Source organism: Zonotrichia albicollis, chromosome 1 (genome assembly GCF_047830755.1).
Source record: "Zonotrichia albicollis isolate bZonAlb1 chromosome 1, bZonAlb1.hap1, whole genome shotgun sequence".
Lineage (NCBI taxonomy): Eukaryota > Metazoa > Chordata > Aves > Passeriformes > Passerellidae > Zonotrichia > Zonotrichia albicollis.
Window position 1 is genome coordinate 10,650,642 of NC_133819.1, and position 18,316 is coordinate 10,668,957.

Below are 18,316 nucleotides of genomic sequence, written 5' to 3' on the forward strand. Positions count from 1 at the left end.
AGGATAAAGCCACCTTGCAGACACACTCAGCTCCCAGTCACTGGCTGCCTTGGGATTACAGATGAACACTTGCCACAGCACTGGGCAGGGAAATTCCATTGGGAAAGTTTCTCTTGATTCTCACCTGACTTATTCAGGCTGCATTTCAAACCATGACTTCTTCATACCATCTGCAGACTCCACTCACTAAGAAGCATTTAGTCACAAACCAACCCTTCTTCCATAACTACTTTTATGGTCATTTTATCTTTGCAAGATTTAAGAAACATGTTACAACAGTTCTGCTAGACTAGTAATGCTCAACCAGTTCTTCTGCTCTATCATCCCAAAATCTTATTTTATTTGATTAAACAAGTTAAAAACTCAGTAGAGTTGAAAGTCTGACAGTGACATTGCTTTGAAATTTGATGCTATTATTTAATGCTGTTATTTTTAAAAGTTGCCAAACAAACAATAAAAGCTAATTCAAAGCATGAAGTCTCAAAGTAAATATTGAGGTGTGAAAGACAGGCTTTTTAATTTTTTCTTTTCTAAAAAGATGTAAAATGTTTTTTTAGTTTTTTATTCACAGGAAATTCCAGTACTGTATCTGTAACAACACATGAGAAAGATTTATTGTCTTCAAGCTGGTGAAACCAAACATGCAATCTCCCTAAAATGAAAATGTAAAGATTTGTAGCAAATATAAGTTAATGGTAATGTTCCATTCTTTAGGGACATAAGCCCCTTTTAGGCTACCTTGACTCCAAGGCTAGAGTTAAGAAGACTTTCAGTCCTACAGCATTATGGCTTTCCATCAGCCTCCTTTACACTGTAATTTGAAATGGACAAAAGCAAATATCAAATGCAACTGACTGAATATATTCCAACATTTTCAAAGAAAATTACTATGTTCAGGTATAAACTGATTTGAGCACCTGTATTACAGGATTATGCAAAAGGTATTTTGTACATATAGCTGAGAGAAGAAATATACTGACATCCCCAAGAAGATGAACATTTCAGCTTACATGAAGAGTTGCTTATTACCTCATGCTATTGATGTGAAGTTAGCACAAAAAGTATGTTTTCAAAAGAAACACAAGTCATTGTTATATTCTCAGAAGTTTCTTTTATTAACACTATGTGTCTCACACTGGAATAGAAACTACTTAAGGAAGAACTGGCATAGACAAAAAACCACATTAAAATGGAACTAAGAAATTACACTATCCCTCACAGTGTTACACACAAATATACTCACAGGTTACATAACAAAGTCTGGAATTCATTCAGGATGTTTATATTTTATAAAACAACCAAAAACCATCCCCAAGATGAAAGTAACTTTTCAAAAGCAGTACTAAATAGCCAGACTTTGTGCTGCTCAAAGCCATGCATGGGAAGAGGTAGACATTTAGCACTGCATGAAGTGTTTAAGCCTCTTGGAGAACACTTCTGTTCATGTTTTTTAAAGAAATTGTGTTTAGCCTTTCCAAATTTTGGATTAATTTTTCTTTCTAAAAAGAACTCAAGATTCCTTAGTGATTTCACATTCGCTGTATGCAACCTCCACTGCTGTTCATACTACCCTTGGGCACAGCTTTAGTCCAGAGTCATAAGCTAAAGGCTACTTCAGAGAAAGACAAGCATGTTTCACTCAGCAATGGTGGTATCTACTCAGCATTTTGATCCCCATATCCATGTTAAGGTAGCTCTTTACATCCTTCTGTCACTTATTTATCTCACATATTCCCATTCCCTTCTAGGATCAGCCTGTCCAGAGCCATGCTGCAATCTCTTCCATCCTCTGGCACACTGTGTTAACACCAGAACTTTGTCAGTCTATGGATGAAGGAAGGGAAGGGAAACAGCTGCAATTACATGAATCTGTCAAACAAAAAGAAAAGTTCCACTACATATATGTCCTTTAAAGCATTTGCTGACTGGCCAACATACCCAGCTAAATCATTAATTGCAGCTGAGGATAGACAGGTTGTCAGCTAACCTGACATCACACAACTGCAGTGTGCACACTGCAACTCCCAATTCCTTGGGTAAGCCACCAGCAATTAGAGCAGCATATCACCCTCCTGCTTTTCAGAAGTCCCTTAGATGAGATTATGCAAGATGCTTATCCCAGGCCAAGTCTAGATTGAAGCCATAGGTAACTTTGCTTACTCAGACTAATAATCATATTCTCATTAGACACACGGATTTGTTGTGATACACACCATCCTAATACCACTCACCTTGTAAACAAATTCTTTTTAGTAATTACAATGTCAAACCCATATATTTAAGTTGAATTTTGATCTCTAAGTACCAAAATGGCACTCCAAACAACAGCAATAATTAGTTTGAAGAGGATAAAACTTGCTTTCCAAATCCCATGATTTTAACAATGATCAGCCTTTGCCTTTCTGCAAATGAGCAAGCCATACACAAAGATCCCAAACACAGAAGGAGGGAGCTTCTGTTGCAACTTTTCTTCACTTAATACACCCCACTGCTACAAGTCTGCAGGATGTCAAGTGCTCAGCTGCAAAATCCCAGTGGTTGTGAGATACTTCAAAAGGACTCCACATGCAGGGCTGTTCTGGAAAGTTAATGCCACCTTTCCTGCTGCAGAGCTGCCACTTGTGGACTCCTAGAGAACAAAACCCACATGGCAGCAGACTCCCATGACTATCATGGCAGAGAATACAAGGGCTGTAGAAAAAGGCAGGGATACTTCAGGAAAGAGAAAACCAATAAAAACCATGGAATGTTAAAAGCTCTCCATATGATATGTTTTAGCATGTTTTTCATTACTATTGATATATCTCTTCATAAAAAAGCTTATTTATACAAACCACAATCAATAACTGGCAATTCTAGAAACCACATATTCACTGTTTGAAAGAATTTATCAGCTGAATTAATGACAAGTTAAACAGAGCATTTTAATGCAGCAATAAAAATTATCATCCAACTGAAGAGTGAATTTGTCCATGACTTTAAAAGATACGGTTTACCAGTCAGCAGTTCAATGTATCTTTGCATAAATAAATGTTGCAGCAATAAGCAGGAGACATTCAAGAGAAAAATGCAAGCTGGAAACCCTTGTGGGATAGAGACAGCAGTACCTACAGCAGAACATTGAGCTATCACAATCAAATGACAATTTTTTCATCACAGAATAACAGAGCAGTTTTTTTAGTTGAAAGGGGCCTTTTGAAGGTCATTTAGTCCAACTCCTCTGCAAGAAGCAGGGACATCTTCAACTAGATCAGATTGCTCAGAGTCCTGTCCAACCTGACCTTGAATGCTTCCAGGCATGGTGCATCCACCACCTCTCTGGGCAAGCTAGGCCAGTGTTTCATTGATTTCAATTTCTGCAAATGCATATAGTAAACCATTATATCCTTCTGGCTTGACATCTGGCCATCATGGAGTAATAAGTCAAGTTCAGCAACTTGAGAATAACTCTGTTCTTGTCTCTACTACAGACATTCAAGTACTTATTTCTACAATATCTATCCCAAGAGAAACTGCCCAGATTTTATTGAGACCTATCAAAAGTAGTCCAAACTTGTTTTGTAAATAGCCAAGACAGAGAAGTTTAAAATACAGGAAAAACATTTTTCTTTAGAAACAGCACAATATTCAACCATGTTTGCTTTCCCCAAAACTGTAATACACTGCTCCATCTGCAAAACTAGTAATTGCAACAGCAAGGGCAAGAGTGCTTTATTAGTCCTTTTCTCATTAGTCACCCTTCACTTGTTCAGATCTGTCCCTGTGGACACCTGGTGAGTGGTTAACCTGAGGAGTTACAAGAATATTTTCAGGAGGGATTGAGACCATCTGGTCAAGCAACACGGGTATTTCAGCCTCCTGGTTTCACTCTGCAACACCCACAACCACCTTCGCAAACAGAAAGATACGGGGTTTGTTTGGGGGCGGGGGAAAGTTGATTTTTAATTTTTTATTTTTTTTTTTTGTCTGAGGTTTTTGTGAGGTTTTTTTGGCAGTTGTAGCATTTTGGTTTTTTTAAAGCTGACAGCATGGTTCTTCTCTGTGAAGTATTTTCAAAGCCATCTAGTTATAAGAATTCCATAACTTCAGAAGATACAAACCAGCAATGGCCCACAGAATGCCTGCACAGATAAGTGCACACAAGCACATGATGACTCTTGCCTGGGTGCCAAGCCAAGCAGAGCTGGGACTGCTCTCATCCAGAAGCCACACGTGTGTGTCAGTGCGGTGCCAACACCCAGCCAACCTTTACACTGCATTTAGAGCAGGTCTGGGTATCTCAGTATGGGCAGAGTTAATGTGCTACTGTCTGAAGGTATTTATAAACACTGCATCCACATGCACCACAACCTTGCAAATAGTTTGGAAAAGACGTTTGGAAAGACAATCTCCCTGATTGTTACACAGCAAACAAAACCCCTACTGCTCTTGCTGGCCTCCCTAAAAACCTCCCTGGAGTGTAGCCCCCAATCCTCCTGCTTTCACTGTAGATATCTCTAATTTTTCTCATTCATATTCAAAGTGTTCTTTTCTGCACTCTGTTTCACTGTCTAGAGTTACTATAGTCTGAGTAGCAGCATGTGTTCCCTCAATCAAATCAGTTACATAGATCTGTTATTTAAAAACATGCAAAACCCCAAACAATGCTCTAGGGCCGAGATCTTGCCTGCCAACTTTCAGCCCAGAGTAATCAGCCCTTAAAAAGAGATTTACAAATGCAAGTGCTGACAACTAACTTTCACCCTGCAAACAGCAACAGCATAAAGCAAAAAAAGCTCACTAGAATAAAAGAACTTTTCACTGCTCTTCCAGCAAGTACAAACAAAAGTAGATTTGAGTTTGGCTTTGTGCAGAATTCTTCCTAGCAAACATTTTAGAAACTTTAAACACAGATTAAGTTTTCACAAGGCTAATACAGAAATACACTTCAGTAACATGAGAAAGCTTAAAATGTTTTCCAAACAGAGGTGCACTGCTTAACTTGAGCCTCATAACAAACTTCCAGCTGCAAGCCAGAAATCCTCTTTCTACAGTGAGAGGGAACATTCTTTCTGACCATGCACCACAGACTACCACTGACCTCAGCTCTGAAAAGTTTTAGCACCTGCTGAAGACATCACATAGACATCTATATGAGAAATAAGAGATGCCTTTCCCAAAAATTTTAATACATTAGCTCCTCTTTAAATAAAGTTTAACTTTTCTTTATTAGCTTCACCAGCTTTGTGAGTAGCCAAAGCATATGTAATATATATCACGAGTTAATCATGTTCTCAGTCCCAGAGCCAACTCAAATACAGGATATTTGGTTAAGCTTATACAGCATCATCAAGAAAAACTGGAAAAACCCTAATCCTGAAAGGCTGAGAGTTTCCCTCTTAGTGTCATAAACACTGATACAAACTTGCAATTTTCATCAGGTGGTTGTTTGAGGATACTTTCAAAAAAACATCTCAGCTGTGAGAACTGACCCATCATCCTGCTGCATGGGGCACATGCTGCCATTCTGTAGATGAGTAACATCATCCAAGCTGCATCATGCCCACAGAGAAAACTTGTGACAGAACTCAGGGGTTTCCATCTTTCCCTTCAAAGCAGGAAATCAGTTCCTTTACAGAACAGATGTGACAAGCAATCCAGCTTTCAAAGGATGGCATTATTTAAAATAAAATATACTGCGAAGAAGTTCCATTACCACAGCAGATAATATAGCTGTGAATAAGAAATCTAACAGCACTAAAAGCATATCTGTTTGTGGCCATCTCTGCAATCATCACTGTGCCTACATCAGTTGTAAAATCTCTATTACACAACAGCAATTAAAAAGCTGACACGACATAAATATTTAGTCACAGCATGTGTCTACAGAAGTCTTGAATGCACTACTACTAAAAATCATCACAAGGTCCTCAATTTGTTTAACTGCTGATTAGCTCAACAGTTGGGGGAAAAGTTGAAAATTCACCTCTGGAGCTTAGTGTTTAGAGCCAGTGATCTATGCAAGTCTGTCAGATGAAGGTTTCAAAACATACAAGCATCCAGTGTACGTGCCAGCATGGTGGCTGCAAAGTCAGATTTCAAAAAACCCAAGAAAAGTACCATTGGATTTGTTTCAGTTTTCCTTCCTGCCAAGAAATTACTTATGCCCCAGCACTCTCCAGAATAATGCAACTTCTGGGTTCCTGAAGAGGAACATGGACCTAAGCACTGGGGGCAAACCTGCAACAGAACACTTGGCAAACTCAAGGCACTTCAAAATGCACAAGGCAACAGCAAGAACTGCAGTGTCAGAAGAACAATTAAACCTTAATGCTGTACCTTTTTAACATCCTTCAAGAGAAAACACAAATCATTCAGAGCTGCTGCTGCTGCACCTACTTCACAACTGTTTTTTTTTAATCCCTTCTGTTGTTTATAAGGCTGACAGCCTCAAAATTGTTCTGCAATTCTATTAATTATCCCTTAAAATGTAGTCTCATTTTAAAAAGCCTGCAATAGTAAATCTTGCTGTTTAAAAGGAATGCTGCATTTTTTAATTTAAAGATCTATAAAGCATTTCTGTGTGAGGCTTCCCAAGCAATTCACAACTCTCATCATTTACTGAACATTCCCACTCACATAGAAACCTGTGCCATGAAGAGACATCAGAACTGATTACTCTGCAAGTCTGGAAATCCAGATCATTACAGTAATTAGCTGTCCAAAAGATGCCAAGCAGCAAGTTACTAAACAAGGGTGATAAAATACCAAAGAAACCTGATACTGGTGAATGATGAGGACTCTGTACAGAGCAATACGAAAAACTCTTTCAGTGAAGAACAAGAAAAATGAGAAGAGGGTAAAGTTACAGTCTTACTCAGCACCCCAAACAAGATGATGTCAACAGTGCACAGAAGATAACAGGATGACCTCCACCAATAAAAAATTATTATTATAATTTTTGTATATATTTTTTGTATTGTGATTATATTTTTTGTATCTAGTCTTTTATGCACTGCATTTAAAATATGTGTGTAATGAAAATGAAATAATTTCACTACACTCAATGGTCTCTCACAGAATTTCTGCAGCCCTCCTGCACACCAAGAAACTACACATGCAGTTATTATCTGATGTGCACTCAAACATCACTCCAGAGATGGACCAAGAAGCCTGTGGCTCACATCCTCCTCAGTAATGCAATAAACCAGATGTTTAATGGTGTATAACCTCACAAAAATCTTACCATTTAAGAACACTAGCAGCGCCTACCAAGCAGGAATAAGCCACTAGGAAGAAATTTTTATGCCTTATAAGAATGTCATGTGCCTTGAAGACAAGAGTGATTGTGTCATGAGCAGTTTTCAGTTTGCTTATGGATTGTTCTCAGTTTTCAAATCTGAAGCAGCACTCTCCTGACTGCAGGCTGAAGCACATTACATTAAGAAACTCAACTCATTAATTAGCAGCAGTTGCTTCATGTTGCACATCCATAACAAAGCCACAAGCTTGTTTTCCTCACTGTAAGTGGACTAACTGCACACACCCTGCAGGTTATTCATAAAGATATATATTTAATTTCTATTATAACTATCGTGCCAGATAAGATATTTATCAGATTATGATTTCAAAAGTACCACACTTAATTAAAATTCATCTCTCAGCTCTCAGATTCGTGCATTTTCTAAGAAACCCCTCAAATGGCAAAATTAAATTGTTAGCAGGTCAACCAAATCATAAGAATTCAGAAAAGTGGAATGTTAACTTAATATAAATTAATTATGATCATAGTCCTCCACAACCTGTCCTCTCTTGATAAGCTGAACGTAGAATTACACATTCTACATTCATTACCAAGGCCTACCAAGAGCAGAAAACATCTCACATTGAATAAAAATGTCTTTTAACTTTCTCAGGAAACAGATCAGGAATTTGTTACTCAAGCAGATTAGCTAAGTACCTTGAAGAATAATGATTTTTCACTAAAATGCTCCATCACTTGCCCTCCCTTACATTTGTAAGCATTATACTTCCTGCCTGACTCCCAGCTCTGGTGCAACTTTTTACTTTTCCAGGACAGAAAACATCACCAGAATTGGAATAAATCTGAACACCCCCTTCTACAGTTAAACAGAACTACACAGTAGGTGCCTGCACACACACTTCACTTCTGTGGCCACCAAAGCAGCAGCAGAGCAGAGAGGACTCAAGCTGAATGCCTGGGGGCATCAACCCTTCTGTCCTGCTCCAGGAAAGCAGAGGAGCACAGAGCACAACTCCAGCTCTCAGTGGAACTCAACAGCTGAGCTCCACATCACTGCTGCTGCTGTTACAAAGCATCACCAATAAAAAAACCCAAAACGACCCAAAACCAAAAAAGGAAAGTAAAGGCTACAGTAACATATCTGCAGGACCTTCACAACAGAAACCCCAGCAGACTGAATATTGCCTGTACTGAATTAAAGAGTGAAAGGACAGGCCAGTGCAAGCCACTGCCTCTTCTGCACTGAAATAATCAGAAAACTCATTAAGCCTAAATACAGGGCAAACAATGCTTTAAAGCAGCTACTGAATGACAAGCTTACAGTTGGACCCCACACTCTGCACAGCACTTCATATCTGCCTCTGCTTCCAAACTACATTTGGAATACATTTGTTAAATAAGTATAACCATAGAGGCAAACTAATTCTTCATATAATCTTCTAAACCCAGTCAGCCTAAATAATGATTAAGTAAATAAACCCCCTCATATTTATGCCTAACATGGGTTAAGAGAAACTGCAGGATGTGATGGAAGCTCCTTCCTTCAGCAGGATTTTTTCTTTAATTAATATATTTTAATAATCTCATCAGAGCATAGACATATTATATACAAAGCACTATTCACATTGATTTCTTGTAAGATTCCCATCCACCTACAAGGCAACAGCCTATGCTTGCAGCATCCAGTCCAGTAGGATTCTCATCTGCAAACACCACAGCTGAAGCAATACTAAGAAAAATCTTGGTATTTTTACTAATATGCATAAATTTAACTGCTAAAAATATTTACTTTCTACAGAAATATTAATTCTAGATCTTTTAGGGTGGTCTTTGATAGGCTAATTGGATTTTCTCTGAAAGCCAAAGCTTTTCATTAACTTCAGAGGTCCTTATGCCAACAAATTAGCTGGGAGACTGTTCCAGGCTTTTAATGTAATACCAATATTTAATATCAAATATTGCTCACTGATCCAGAAATTGTCATTTCAGGCAAATGTTAAATGATGGGGGAAAAGTGATGGAAAGCATCACAAAAGTATGTTTCTAAATTTTAGCACCATCAAATACAAAACCTCACCTAAAGCAACCACCATCCATGTTGCTTGTTTTCACTAACATGACATGAGTCAAAAACTGCACAACACTTCTATACACACAGAAAGCAGAAGAGCAATTGATTAGAAACAGTAAATTGAATTGGTGAGAAAATTCAAGCTGGCCCTGGAGTAGACAGAGCAGGAGCAAATACCTGTTGGCACTAATGACTGGGTTTCCCAAAAACTTGCTCATTCCTGTACTATTTTTAAATAGTCATTTACAGAACACTACATGGTAGCTTAAACTCTTGAACTCTTAAAACAGGCCTGCATTGCTCCTTCCCATAGCCAACCAAGGCTTCACAAGGAGATTAACAAGGCTATCAGAAAATAGATGTATAATCCATTTCATTCAAACTATTCTCTATTTTGACAGAAATCTTATCTCCAGCAGGTGAGTTTACTCTGGCACTCTGGACACCAAGTCTGTCTCATCCTACCATACCTTCTCTGAATTCATGCACATATGAATTATTGTGCAAAGATAATATCTTGCATAATAATGTATTTTCTTTGTTTTCCTTCCTTCTCCACATAACTGGCCTGCTCTCCCTTAACCAATCAGGTGAGGGTGTTTTTTTGGTGTTTGCTTTTCTCTAAAGTAGCTATTGAAGGGAAGTGTAAGGTTAATTTTCCTATTCCCGTGCTGAAAGAAGCAACAATTAAGCATGCTAAGAACTCACACAGAGGAGTCAAGTTTAGGAGACTGTTGCACTTTCACTGTGAGAAACAGTTTCAGTCTAAGACAAATTGACTCCTGACTTTGAGTGAAAACTAAAATGATTCTGAACTTTGCTGGATAACATACCCACCAGCACCTCAGCACGTTCAGGCTCACTGTGAGTGGGCCTGTCATTCCATAAATTCTGTTTGTTTAACAAAACAACTGCCAGTTCTAAAGTATTTTACTAGCTGCTTCAAGTTTTTAAAGCTAAGAGGCAGCAACTGATGGTCTTTTCCCAGTTCTTCAAAGAAACACTAAATCTTCAAATGCCGTAACACATGCTGAGCTTCCAGGAGGTTTAGCACTTGCTTAGAGGGAACAAGTTAAATGTTGTGCATGAAGAGGGTGAGTTTGGCAATGCTGGGAACAACGAACTTCCTTGTTTCAATTACTGAATGTTCCTCCTCACGATTTACCAATACCAGCTCTAAGTTTTCCGCATTCTTCACTACACTGCTGGCCAGAGAGTGGCTGGAGCACTCACAGCCTGCCTGTGACTCCAGGCAGGACACTTGGCAAAGGTGAAGGAAACAACTAACCCAGCTTTGCTGGGCAGGATTTTATGAACAACATCTTTCTCAAAAAAATTCCAAAGTTGGCATAAGCAGATGCAGCATTTTATGATGAAAGACAAGACTAAAAACACCACTTGAAGCTCTAGGGTTAATATTCAGTGCAGTTCCAAGGGTGAGGTTAGAAGGCTGACCTTCTTTAACAGACCTTAATAGTCTTATCTTAGAATATTGCTGTTACTTGGATTCCACGTTTCAAGTCTGCAATCAGCATTGCACTTAAGCAAGAGGAGGTCAAAAGCTGCATATGGAATTTCCAGGACTCTTAATATTTTTAGTACTTTGAATTATTATTTAAGACACACACACAGCTTCAAAGCCAATTTGCCAAGTTCTTTATCATGGTGTTCTGGGACCATACAATAAACTCCTAACTCAGGGAAGCAGAAATCTAACACCACAGATCTCAAATTCAAATGCACACAGAACCAGAATTCTGGAAAAGATTTGATGCAAACCAAAGGGACAACCATTACAATCCTCCTGGAATATATCTTCCCTCACAACAGGCCTGAGAAAACGAGGAGAGAAGAAGATCTGTACCTACATAAAGTCCAAGTGAGAGGCAAATATAACCACGTATGGTGTTGATGATGCCAGTGATAAGCAAAAAGGTACAGTGACAATTTTTGTCCCAACACCAATGCATACAGCAATCACTGACAATGCAAAGCCTATTTCAATACACAGCCTGGGATGAACTCCCCTCAATCTCTGGGGTTTCGTTTTGGTTTTTTTCAGATGACTTGAAAAGCAGTCATTGACCTAGAATGTTAGTTTAAGTTTCGAAACATCTTAAGGACCAAATCTAAACTGAAATTTAACTACTTACAGAAGAAGCATGATTTAACTTTAAGGTTGTGTAAAAGAAAAGGAAACTAATGTTTTTTGCCAATGATCATTTCATTAACCTCTTCACCAAAAATAGGATTTAACTCCAATAATTCAGTCATTTTAGCATTACTTCCTCTTTTAATAAAGGCTACCATCCTCCATTGCAAGCTTCACCGAAACCAGAAGCAGCTCTTGCTAGTTTTAAATCACTGAATGAAAGACTATTGGGTGCACATTTGTTCACAGTTAGAGTACCCCACCTTCCTAGAGTATCACTGTAATCAAAACTACTGGTAATTCAGGTTTTGACTCACAGTTAAAGGATGGACTGCCAATATTTTAGCTTGGATTTAATGACAATAATTTTTCCTTGCAAGTCAAAATAACTGGGCACAGACCCTTCTAAAAATTTCACTTATTCCTTGACTCCAGTTAGAATACACAGTGTTAACTAATTATAATCATAAAATATAGACTATAAACTAAGCTGTAACATATGTTCATTAAAAAGAGTCCCTTCCCTTCTTGATAGCATAATTTTTTTGACATTTATTATGAAGAATTAGACAAGAAGCTTTAAATTTGAGCAGGGACACAAAGCCAAGATCCTGGAGAGATGCCAGTGTAGACAATGATATTCTGACCAAATTGTTTGCCTTGCTGCTTTAAACAGCAACATGGTGACCATTTTCTGTCCCTATCGGTCGGGCAGCAACAACATTGAATGGGAATGAAACTCTGAGATAAGACTGCAAATTCTGCACACACAGGTAGCTCAGCACTTAAAGTAACCATGCCCTAGTACATTCTTCAGTTCTGCTCTACTTTTAATTCCTAGAACAAAAACCAGAAACCAGGAGGATACATCAAACATTTGAGCAAAATCTCAGCACTGGGGTATGGAAAAGCAAGCTACTTTGGACATTGGCCTGTTGATTCATCAGTTCCTTGTTTGAACAACAGTCAGAGTCAGACTCTGTTGTGGGGCAACCTGTGACAGCATCACAACCTGTGAAAATACGCATATGGATACCAACAGTGACCGAAAACAAAACCATAAAGCTGCCAAGAGACATCACTGTAAAGCTTTCAAACCTTTCATTAAGTTTCTGCTGAATGAGATTTATGATTTTTTTTTCTCAACATAGTTACTATTTAACTAATATTTTGTTTCTTGGGTTTCCCTGTCGGATCACTGGCATCCTGTGACTATAAAATACTTCACTTAAAACAGACTGCAGAACATTAGATGGGCTGAGAAACACTGATAAACACTTTTAACAGAGTAACAGAAATCTACAGTGTTTTAAGCAAGTCTGCAATTCCCCTAACAAGACAGATGGAAGTCTGCCTTATGAATAGTATCAATAAAGTATTCACCATTGTTGCTCACTTCCAGAAGTCAGGAGAAAGGGCCAATAAGAGAGAATTAACCCATACAAAGGGAAAATATTGTTTAGATACTTGTTCAAAAAACCACAAGAAATCTAAAAGCCAAATAAGGTGATACAGTATTTAGCCTTCCAAAAAGCCCAGCATTAGCTTTAGATAAAATAACTGTATGTTCTTCACACTGAAAACTCAGTGCATTCCTGAACATATCCCATGTGAAATTGTGATAGCATCTGAAGGTGTAATTTCCGAAGTCTGTGTTGCCAGTGTTTCCTGTTTTCAATAATGAAAGTGATACTGGAATTTTAGAAAAGAATCCCTAACAGATAAAGCAATTGTGTCCAATTTATCACAGGCTACCACAGCAGACAGATGTCTATACATTTCTATAGGCATCTATATTTCTATCTATATGTGCAACAGTCCAGAACTCAAAGCTGGGTATACCTGTCACTACCTTAGATACACATACACTGAACTTGATATATCTGAACTCTACAGGGCCACAGAGGCAATCCAGAATAAACCTTTACTGTAGGATATGCTCCTGGAACACCAGCTCCTTACATGCCAACAGCCTTATGAGAATAACAACAGAGCTGCTGGAAGTGCAGAGGTGGCAATCCATTCAGCTTATGAACAACTGATTCCTTTTGTATTACATCATTCAACTACCCATTAAGGAGCTGGACTGACAGGATCCAGAACATGCATAGCCCAGCCCTCCCTGGTAAACGAGAGCATTCGAAAAGATTAAGACTCAAAGAAATTGGTGATTCATCAGGGTGTCAAAACAGCGCTTCCCCAATTCCCAGCAATGTTCTAGGCCAAGCAGCTAGCCACATATTAGTAACCTCTGTCAGACTTCCAATTTTGGAGTTAATTGTTGTTCCTGAAACACATACCCAGACACAAAATACCTGCAGCAGCACACATCACAGAATGAACGCTGCCATGGCTATCCTAAGCACACATTTATGCTGTATTACAGTCACACCTAATTTGAGCACTCCAAAGTGCCTTTGTTGTCTGTGGGTATTGCTCCTAGCACCTGCTTCTGAATGAGGGGGCACCCTCCTTTAGCAAGGGGATGGAACAGCTACACACACAGATGTCATAGACCCAGTGATTTCATAAATCCTTGCCTGCATCACATCACCAAAATTTAAGTACCACCAGCTGGGAAGCAATTAACAGAAATTGTTTCTATCTTGTAATACTTATATGGAACTTAAGAAGATGAATGGGTAGAACAGAAATTGACTTCTGGTCTGTTTCTAACAAGTGCCTCAAACTTGTTGGTTGTAGACATATTTTTATCATTAGACAGTCAAAGTCATTATATGTTTAAAGAGAAAAGAAACGGGTTGTTCAAATAGCAATGGGTCTTCTTCAATTATATGGTACTTACAGTATAAAAAGGTTTTTTGACCAGGTGAAATATCACTCAGTTTTATATTCAGTGAAGTTGCTTCAGAATGCTATTTTTGTGATTAACTATTATTGATACACTAGCTTGACTTGAGTTTAGCACAGAGGAGTTAATGCACAGAAAAAGAAAACAGAGCTTTCCCAAAGCATTAGCTTGAAAATGCAAATACAGTTAGAACTGGTGCCTTTGACAAAGCACATTATCAGTTCAGGGGAAGGAGTTGTGTGTGTGTCTTCTCTTTTTTAAGGGATTACAAACTTTGAAATAGCGCTAGTTTTAAGTTTTACATCACTTTCCCCATCATAATTCAATTAGTGGCTTCTGTGGTGAAATCCACCCATCTAGATCTTGTATATGGACTAAAATCAGAGTATTCATTTTAGCACGTGCCTGCCTTGCTTTCAGAACAACATTGCCCAAACACCTCTCCAGGGCCTTTACTACAAGAGTAGCTTTTATTGTCATCTTCTACACAGCTCTCCACACATAGCTCATTGCCTATTTCAAAACTGCAGGGAGAGGGTTAATTTTCTTCCTTACAACGTCCTGTTTTGTAACATCCTGCCCTTCCTACTCATACCTGTGTGCCCATTCTAAATGCAAATGCACAAGACTTCCAATACACCTGGTGGCCGAGTATCACTGATTACATGCAGGAAGAAAAATGAAGCCTGAGATTATTTTCTACAGCTTTGTCTAAGACTTAGACAGACCTGTTGTCCAAAAATGTCATTTTGCTAGTAAATGCTTAGAGGAACAGAGAACTTTGCAAACCACATTTATTATGCCTTATGGCACGTAAGTTTTGCACACATGTGCGTACACGAACACACACACAAATCAGACTCCCAAAGCTTAATCATCTCCAGACTCCAGAATACATTTCTTTGCTTGCTTCATCTCTTTCTGCCAGCAACAGCCCTCCTGACACTGCATTTGTGAGCTCCCTCCACAGCCACCTTCACACCTCCAAGGCAAGAGTGTTCTTCTTCAAGATCGATAAGGCTGCGGCCTCTGCAAAACCTGCTCCTTGAAGCACAGGCACGAGAAGAGTCAAGTCAAGTGCTTTACATTCTCATTTGTGTGCCTTACCTGTTAATTTACGAGAATGTGAATGCCTGATGAATATATATAGACACCATGGAATTAAACATTAATAGTGCTGAAGGTCCTAAAAGCCACCTAGTTTGAAAAAAAATCAAACTGATGGAATACATCTACACCTAATTACTTTGTTTTTTGTAACTCCTTTTTTGCTACCTTTAAGCTGTCACTTTAGATTTGTCATGCACTATGGCCACAAACATGCCTTTTCCGTGTCTAGCATGTGCATTCTGTGAGGTAATGTAATAAATATTTAACAAAGAGTTTATATTACCATGCCAATTAAGCTCTCAACTGATTTAAAGCCAAAGCTGCTGCGAGATATGAGACTTAATAAGGGACGCAGCAACAGATCGGTGCAGAACATGTAGATGAGACAAACCTGCCTCTATTGACTTTGCATTTCAGCAAATAAACCAAGGATTTAACTTCACTCTAATAGAAATAAAGCATCACCATCAGAAACTGCCTACATGGTATCTGTATGTCTCACAGAAACAAAACCCCCAAGCTCCCATAACTGCCTCCAGTTCCAGATCTTCTGTTTTGCTCTGTAATGAAACATTTAAGATACAGCCCCATATCTAAGCACTATAGACAACAAATACATATCAGCCATTTGTACTTTCTCTGTGTATATTGGCACTACAGCCAGCCATAAAAAGCAACCAAGGCAGCACATGCTTGTGTGTGCTTACACCTTTAGTCCTTCACAGTGTTTGTGTATAAATGGGTAAAAAACACCTGGAAAAAATGACAAGGTAAACAGTTCAATGTAACCCAGAACATTGTGTGTGCTTAAGGACCTGATTACATACAATTGTTTATTAAGGAACATTCAAGAGATCAAATGCTTTCAATTTTCTGCTTGTAAATTCAATGTTTGTAATTCATCTAAGAACACTTTTACCTCCATTTGAATAAAGATTATTTTCCCCCAAAATGTGAGGCCAACTAAACATAGACGTTATTGTGGCTTCTGTATAGAGAATACCCACATGAATGACAACACATCTAGAAGCATAAAATTTTCTGTAGACATTATACATAAAATCTAGACTGCTTTTTGTAAGCATATTATCACGCCTCAGCCTAGTTTTGACCTCCCTTTCACGTCCTCCCCAAAAAAATTAAAAATATAAAAAATATCAATGTTGTTCTAATAGCTAGAGTGAGTAAGTTGATTAGCTTTATATCTTGAGAACTGACTTGAAGAAATGCTTACAAATCAGCAGGGAGAAGTGAAAGTTCAACTGATAAAAAGTTACCAGACCAGAATCAAAGCCCAAGAGTTGTGAAATACCAGCAAGTTGAAAAAAAAAAAAATACAACACGCTTTGACCTTTGAGAATTTATCCAATCTGTAAAAAACAGGTAAGTCTGACACGAAACTTCAACCACAAGACAGACCTTCCAACAGCAATCCTTGAGGCAGTACTAGAGAAAGATTCCTTCTCCAATTTTCCTAAGGATTCAGAGGCCAACAAAACTAGGCCAGAGACAAGAGGAAAATCGGAAGCCAGAATTCCCATGGTTTTACCCCAAGAGTGACTCAAGTTTAAACAGTGGTTTTGAAACCAGCTCTCTCTCTGTGGCCACAGGCAAGTCCTAACCACTTTGCCTCAATTCGCTTACCTGCAGAATAAAAATAATTATACTTATCTGCCACACAGGAATCTCACACAACAAACACTGTTTGCCAAGTGCACATCTGTGCAAACTGCGGACAAAGCTACGTAGTAATTTCGAGCACCTGGACAAACTGAAACCGAGAGTGAAAACAACTCCGAAGGCCCAACAACAACGAAATCCCGGGGGCAGCGCAGGGCCCGAGCGCTCCCCCGGCCCGCCGGCAATTCACCTGCTCGGGGCACGGCCGCCGTGGAGAGTCAGCGCCGTGCCCGGAGCCCCGGGCCAGGGCCCGGCACCGCCCGCTGCTCCGGAGGGTCCCGGCCGCCCATCCGGCCCGGCTGCAGGCGGGGCCCCCCGGCGCTCGCCCCGCTCCCGCTCGGCCCGCGGCACACGCGGCTCTCCCGCAAGGCCCCGGCGGCGCGGGGGCAAAGCTCACCCGCTGTGCCCGGGGCGGCGAGGCCGCAGTGCGGGAGCGGCCCCGGCGGCTCGCCCGCCCTACCCCCGCCGGCACCGCGGCCCCGAGCCGGGATCCTCCTCCTCCTCCCTCCCGTCTCTCCCCCGGGAACCGCCTCGGGTGGGAAGATGGCGGCTCCGGCCGCCTCCCCGGTGCGAGGGGGCGACGGAGCGGGGGGTGTCGCTCCCCCTTCGGCCCCGCCATCCCCCCGCACCGGGAGACGCGGCTGCGGAACGGCCCCGGCGGGCGCCGCCGCCCGGAGGGCGCGGGCCGGGCGGCCCCTCGCACTCACCTGTCACCAACAGCCGCCGCCGCCCTCGGGCCGGGGCTCGGCGCGGGGGACGCGGGCGGGCACGGGGGCGGGGGGGGGCTCCGCCGGCGCGGGGCCTTTCGCTCCTGTCGGGTTCCCGCGGGCGCCGGGGCCTCTCGCCGCGCCGCCGCCGCCGCCGGGGCCTCGCCGCCGGATGCCGTGAGGAGGAGAGCGGAGCGCGAGGCGGGGCCGAGGGGGCGCGGGCGGCGGCAGCGCCGGGGGCGGGCGGGGCGGGGGGGGGCGCGGGGGGGCGGCGGCGGCTCCGGGCCCGAAACGTCTCCGAGCCGAGACTCAACCACCCGCTCGCATGAGAGACCCGCTTCCGGCTCCCGGCGGAAGTCCCGCCCCCGCCGGCGGAAGGGATTGGCCAGCGCCGCTCGGCCGGGAGCCGCCGCGCTCGGATTGGCGGAGCGGCGAAGGGGGGAGGGGGCCCCGGCGCGCGCGCGGCGTGTGACGCGCGGAGCGGCGCGTGAGGCGCCTGACGTCACCCGCCGCGGAGCGGCGCGCGGGGGCGGGGCCGGCA

At 41.3% G+C, this 18,316-nt stretch overlaps 1 protein-coding gene across 3 annotated transcripts in view; it reads right to left on the minus strand.

Moving 5' to 3' along the window:
- Positions 1-17,917, minus strand: part of LARP4B (La ribonucleoprotein 4B) — a 56,715-nt gene extending 38,798 nt beyond the window's left edge. The window contains exon 1 of one of the 3 annotated variants that reach the window (XM_074555156.1): positions 17,776-17,917. The gene's annotated coding sequence lies outside the window, so the exon portion shown is untranslated. Of the gene's footprint in view, positions 1-17,258; positions 17,280-17,465; positions 17,488-17,775 lie in introns of those variants that run through there. The other 2 variants (XM_074555093.1, XM_074555206.1) reach the window with 2 other exon arrangements.
- Positions 17,918-18,316: the final 399 nt, after the last annotated feature.